Source organism: Carcharhinus amblyrhynchos, chromosome 1 (assembly GCF_965287045.1).
Source record: "Carcharhinus amblyrhynchos chromosome 1, sCarAmb.v2.hapA, whole genome shotgun sequence".
Classification (NCBI taxonomy): domain Eukaryota; kingdom Metazoa; phylum Chordata; class Chondrichthyes; order Carcharhiniformes; family Carcharhinidae; genus Carcharhinus; species Carcharhinus amblyrhynchos.
The window spans coordinates 101,359,519-101,366,473 of record NC_137324.1 but is presented as its reverse complement, the minus strand read 5'-3'; positions in this window follow the sequence as shown (position 1 = coordinate 101,366,473).

Below are 6,955 nucleotides of genomic sequence, written 5' to 3'. Positions count from 1 at the left end.
TCCCCCTTGCTTGACTATTCAGTGAAATCAGAAACAATTCATTGCTACAATGTCTTCTCTATCTGCCTATGTATGTATGTGTCTTTGTAACTATGACTGATAACAGCTGCAATGTACTATTTGGAGGAATAGAATTAAATAAATTCTTTGACTGTCGCAGAAATTAGCTAAGTCTTGCATTTGAAATAAATTAGAGAATAAAAGGCTGTAACAACTTTCCTCACCTCAAGCTACTACTAAATGCCTTAACATTGTCAGTGATGCCTAAAGAGAGGGATGTTGCTTTGAAGGAAGTACTTCTCACTTAAAAAGTACTTCCTCAAATAAGTCTGGGAGGGATATTGATAAAAAAAGTATTTTTCTACATTAAATAATTATCCTGTTTGCTACTTAAAAACCTATTTTGTAACTTATTGGAAACTTGTTATGTTGTGTCCTCCAACTGAAAATAGGCCATCTGGTCTGATGTAATTTATGTCAGAATGGATTTTGGCAGTTTTAAGATTTGAAGAATCTGTAAAGACTTGAATGCCTCAGAAAGCATTTGAACTGAAGATTGAAGAGATAATGGACTAAGAAGACAGGTAAAAATGTAGGGAAATGAATTTCATGATATAATTTCATGATATAAACACTTGAAAAACAGTGGGACAATGATAGAACATCAATGGGAGGCAGAGGTGTCATGGTATTGTCACTGGACTAGTAATCCAGAGATCCAGAGTAATGCTCAGCAGATGTTAGAATTTGAATTCACTGTGGGTATGCTGACACCACAGGGAGCGCAGCGGTTCAAGAAGGCAGCTTATCAACACCTTCTCCAGGGCGATTATGGATGAGCAATAAATGCTGGCCTTATCAGTGACTCCCACATCCTGCGAAAAAAGAAAACTTGTTTCTGCATTGCAATCTGTGTACCAAACCAATGTATTGTTCCACCACATGCATGAAGGGATCTGAAAAAACACTCAATGTATTTGGATATACTTAACATGTTATGCCAAAAGGTGTGATTATTTCAGACTTCTGAGAACCAACAAGATTTACATGCTGTCAGCATGCTGAGTTTTGTGAATAAAACTAAAAAATTATAAAAATTAGGTTGAAAACAGATCCACCCTAATTAACACCTAGGAGAAAGATAAAACTGGACTGAATTTTATGGTCAAGTGAGAAAATAGGCAGGTAGATCTGAAAATTCAAGTATTGTGCATTTGGAGGCATGCCTATGATTTTGCAGATGGCAGGAAAGGTGTCAGGTGAGCTGCACATCCATAGTCCAACTGAGACCCTTAAGCGGACAATCAAAGCCAATTAAAAGCCTTATCCAGCCACAGCTCTAATTTAATGGGTGCTTCAAGAGACCTGCAGCCCACCTTTAGGTTTAGTGGGAAAGACTGCTGGTCAGTGTAAGAAGGGAATTGCCTTCTTTTGGGGTCCACACTGCCAATTTGAGATCCCCACATTTTGTCTCCCAGTGTCCACCCTTTACAACATGCAACCCTATCCCCTCACTGGGGCCAGTGGCCACCAATCCTAACGTGGTGTAATTCTATGAGGCAGAGCTTCCTCCTCAAGACAGCTGGAAGACAAGGCTCACATAAATGAAAGGACTGTCATCTGAATAATTAATGTGGTGTGAGCTATCAAGCAGATATGGGCTTGCCCCTAAAATTTATGCTGGGCTGTGTGGTAGGCCTGCCCCCAGCATATAATCCAGTCCACAGAATGAATAATGTGAAAACGAGATGGCCACCACTGTAAAGAACCAGCCCATAATGAATTTGGGGGCCAAACAATGTTGTGGAAGCTCTTGAGATGTTTAAACAAAAGTACACATGGGCATTCAATAGTTTCGTAAGAGGCACCAGTGACGGGGAAAGGGTCAGGTGCATCATTTCGTGGACAAGAGAGAAAGAATTAGATCTTTTCAATAGCTGGGAAATGGGGGAGTGACAGTAACAACCCAATTTTGTTTTGAGGAATTCAGTATAGATCACCAGCCAAAGCCAGACCAACCAATAGGAATTTCCCAGCCTGAGGCAAGGACTCAATGAGCCTGTTGCCAACTTTGTAACAAAACTGAGAGACATAGGGTTGCAATCTCCGACCTTGCCGATAGCTGAGATTCTCCAGTCCTGCTGCAGTGAATGGAGATTTGGCTGAACGTCAATTTCTCTGTTCTCACTGGCAATGATGGCAGGACATGAACAGCTGGAGAATCCTGGCCTTAGTCAACAAGTAAATTTAAGAAAACTGATGAAAGGCTGCTGGATCAGCTCATTTACACACACTCTAATATATAAAATAACTCAGATTGGAAAAGACAAGCCCCCAATATTGCAAGTTATCGATACTATCAGAACACACAAAGCCATGAGTAAACAGATGAAGCCACTAACTGTGCAAATAGCTAGTCTTCAGTTTATTCGAAGAACAAAAGAACAGAGAAAATTACAGCACAGGAATAGGCCCTTTGACTCTCCAAGCCTGCACCAACCATGCTGCCCGATGGAACTAAAACCCCCTACCCTTCCGGGGACCATATCCCTCTATTCCCATCCTATTCATGTATTTGTCAAGATGCCCCTTAAGAGTTAGGGTAAGGCAGCAGGGTTCATTAAGTGAAACAGAAATAAAAAGATGAAAACCAGACAGACAAAATAATGTGCAAGAGCTGTTGGCAACAAAATGAATACACAAACAAAAGGAAATGTCCCCCATATAAATAAAAATGCAGAGCTTGTGGAATGCCCAATCACTAGAAAAAGACATGCATAAGAAAGATAGAAGATGCAAAAGGAATTACCAGAGATAGAGGAACAGGATGAATGAAAAAGAGAATAACATAAAACAACCATATCTTGAAAGATGATGATGAGTTTGAGGACGCAATAGACACAGGAACTAGACACTTGCATGAAATGTCTGGATGCAACAGTTCCCAGAGAAAAGAAATTCACTCAACCATTCTGATCAGGAATAAGGTAAGAAATAAAACCACAACCAGATATTTGAAGCTGAGCTTGATTTAGGAGCGCATAGTAACATCACCCTGCTCAGGGAATAGCAGAAGATCTTTCCTGAACACGTGAAAGGGAATAGTTGCCTAAAGAAAGATACTATCTCTGAAGGAGAGTAACATCATGCAGAAGGCATAAGGTGGAATTCAGATCCAACAGTTAGAAATGACCCAAATCAGAGGGATATACATGTAAGTCATGCTAATAAGAACACTAGGAATGGTAGCTGGGATGGCAAACATAAAAGTACCAATTTGAAATGGATGTCCAGGTTAGTTAAATGCAGTGGAGAATATGAAAAGAACACATATAACAATAAATGTATTTTAGCTAGCTTTATACTGTTTTCCATTTTCTTTCTCTGCACCTCCTCCTATGCTATGATACTAACACTACACTCTGCACTCTCTCATTTCCTTCTCTACGAATGGTATACTTTGTCTGCAGAGCATGCAAGGAACAATACTTTTCACTGTATGTTAATATATGTGACAATAATAAATCAAATCAAATCAAATCCCTTCCCCGCCCCCTCCTGATTGCAACTAAAGTTGGGAAGTAAGTGAATGGTGGAAGGAAATTGAGAAGCTAGGAGGCACAAATGTATGAATTTCCTGAAGGACCTGCCAGATGTAATGGCAAACCTGATTTCATTTTCTCTTTTTCCTGGAAGCAGACAGCCAGATTGAGAGGCGAACAGGCAGGTAGATTAATAACTGTGATGCAGATATAGGAAAGGGAGTTGATATTAGAAAGGGAATGTGTTGATTAGTCTAACTTTGGAATAATTACTGAACCTTGGGTATGTTCCAAGAAGAACTGGTTTATTTTTTACAAATGTATTTTGTATATCTTTCAATGATTCAGTGCTGCACCAGATGGGATTTACCCTAGGATTCTCTGGGAGGTTAGGGAGGAGATTGCAGAGCCTTTGGCTTTGATCTTCATGTCGTCATTGGCTACAGGTATGGTGCCGGAAGACTGGAGGATAGCAAATGTTGTCCCCTTGTTCAAGAAGGGGAGTACAGACCATCCTGGGAATTCTAGACCGGTGTGCCTTACTTCTGTTGTGGGCAAAGTTTTGGAAAGAATTATAAGGGATACGATTTATAATCATCTAGAGAGAAATAAATTGATCAGGGATAGTCAACACAGTTTTGTGAAGGGTAGGTCGTGCCTCACAAACCGTATCAAGTTTTTTGAAAAGGCAACCGAAGAGGTGGATAAGGGTAAGGCAGTTGACGTGGTGTATATGGATTTTAGTAAAGCGTTTGATAAGGTTCCCCATGGTAGGCTACTGCAGAAAATGCAGATGCATGGGATTGAGGGTGATGTAGCAGTTTGGATCAGGAATTGGCTAGCTGATAGAAGACAGAGAGTGGTGGTTGATGGGAAATATTCAACCTGGAGTTCAGTTACTAGTGGTGTACCTCAAGGATCTGTTTTGGGGCTGTTTGTCATTTTTATAAATGACCTAGATGAGGGTGTAGAAGGATGGATTAGTAAATTTACTGACGACACCAAAGTCAGAGGAGTTGTAGGCAGTGAGGATGGATGTTACAGTTTGCAGAGGAACATAGATAAGCTGCAGAGCTGGGCCGAGAGGTGGCAAATGGAGTTTAATACGGAAAAGTGTGAGGTGATTCACTTTGGTAAGAGTAACAGGAGTACAGAATATAGGGCTAATGGAAGGACTCTTAGTAGTGTTGACGAGCAGAGAGATCTCGGTGTACATGTGCATAGCTCCCTGAAAGTTGGCACCCAGGTTGATAAGGTTGTTAAGAAGGCGTATGGTGTGTTAGCTTTTATTGGTAGAGGGATTGAATTTCAGGGCTGTGAGGTCATATTGCAAATGTACAAAACTCTGGTGCGGCCGCACTTGGAGTATTGTGTACAGTTCTGGTCGCCGCATTATAAGAAAGATGTGGAGGCATTGGAAAGGGTGCAGAGGAGGTTGACTAGGATGTTGCCTGGTATGGTGGGAAGGCCTTATGAGGAAAGGCTGAGGAACCTGATGTTATTTTCATTAGAGAGAAGAAGGTTACGAGGTGACCTAATTGAGGCATACAAGATGATCAGAGGGTTAGATAGGGTGGACAGTGAGAGCCTTTTTCCTCAGATGGTGATGGCTAACACGAGGGGTCATAGCTTTAAATTAAGGGGTGGTAGTTATAGGATAGATGTCAGAGGTAGGTTCTTTACTCAGAGGGTAGTAAGGGCGTGGAATGCCCTGCCTGCAGCAGTTGTGGACTCGCCAATTTTAACGGCGTTCAAATGGTCAGTGGATAGGCATATGGATAACATTGGAATAGTTTAGGTTAGAGGGTCATTAGATTGGTTCCACTGGTCGGCGCAACATCGAGGACCGAAGGGCCTGTACTACGCTGTAATGTTCTATGTTCTATGTTGAAGTTGTGAACACTCTTCTCCCCTCTCTTAATCATGTTTTCTCTTACCCCATCATCATGGGATATGCCATTTACACATTCCCCTACAATAAAGCTTACAAATCCTAATACTACTGAACGGATATCAGGGAGTTAGGAATGGCATCAGGAGGGTGCTGACGGTATTAGGAGAGCAAACATCAGAAGGGGATAAAATGCCAGGAGAGCACATTCAGAGTGAAGCAGACTCTGGGATGGAGGCTGACATCATAAGAACACAAGAACATAAGAAATAGGAGCAGGAGTAGGCCATCTAGCCCCCCCGAGCCTGCCCTGCCATTCAATAAGATCGTGGCTGATCTGATAGTGGCTCAGTTCCACTTTCCCGCCTGCTCCCCATAACCCTTAATTCCCTTATTGATCAGAAATCTACCTACCTGTGACTTAAACACATTCAATGACGTAGCCTCCACTGCTTCAATGGGCAGAGAATTCCAAAGATTCACTGCCCTCTGAGAGAAGAAATTCCTCCTTAACTCTGTTCTAATTGACTCCCCCTTATTTTGAGGCTGTGGAAATAATCTCTCTGCCTCTGCCCTGTCTAGCCCCTTCATTATCTTATATGTCTCTATAAGATCTCCCCTCAGCCTTCTAATCTCCAACGAGTACTGGCCCAATCTACTCAATCTCTCCTCATAAGCTAACCCCCTCATCTCCGGTATCAACCTGGTGAACCTTCTCTGCACGCCCTCCAAAGCTAATATATCCTTTTGCAAATAGGGGAACCAAAATTGCACACAGTACTCTAGGTGCGGCCTCACCATTACCTTGTACAATTGCAGCAAGACCTCCCTGCTTTTATCCTCCATCCCTCTTGCGATAAAGGCCAACATTCCATTTGCCCTCTTGATCACCTGCTGCACCTGCAAACTGAGTTTTTGTGATTCATGCACAAGGACCCCGAGGTCCCTCTGCATAGTAGCATGTTGTAATTTTTCACCATTTAAATAATATTCCATTTTACTATTATTCCTTCCAAAGTGGATAACCTCACACTTGCCAGCATTATACTCCATCTGCCAGATCCTCACCCACTCACTTAGCCTATCCAAATCTCTCTGCAGACTTTCTGCGTCCTCCATGCAATTCACTTTCCCACCCATGTTTGTGTCATCCGCAAACTTTGTTACCCTATACTCAGTCCCCTCCTCCAGATTGTCTATGTAAATGGTAAACAGTTGAGGCCCCAGCATCGATCCCTGCGGCACGCCACTAGTCACCAACTGCCAACCAGAAAAGCACCCATTGATTCCAACCTTCTGCTTCCTGATAGATAACTAATCCTCAATCCACGCTAACACTTTATCCCAACTCCATGTACCTTAATCTTATGCAGCAACCTTTTGTGAAGCACCTTATCGAATGCCTTCTGGAAATCTAAAAACACCACATCCACCGGTTCCCCTCTGTCAACCACACTCATCACATCTTCATAAAAATCCAGTAAATTCGTCAAACATGACTTTCCCTCCACGAATCCATGCT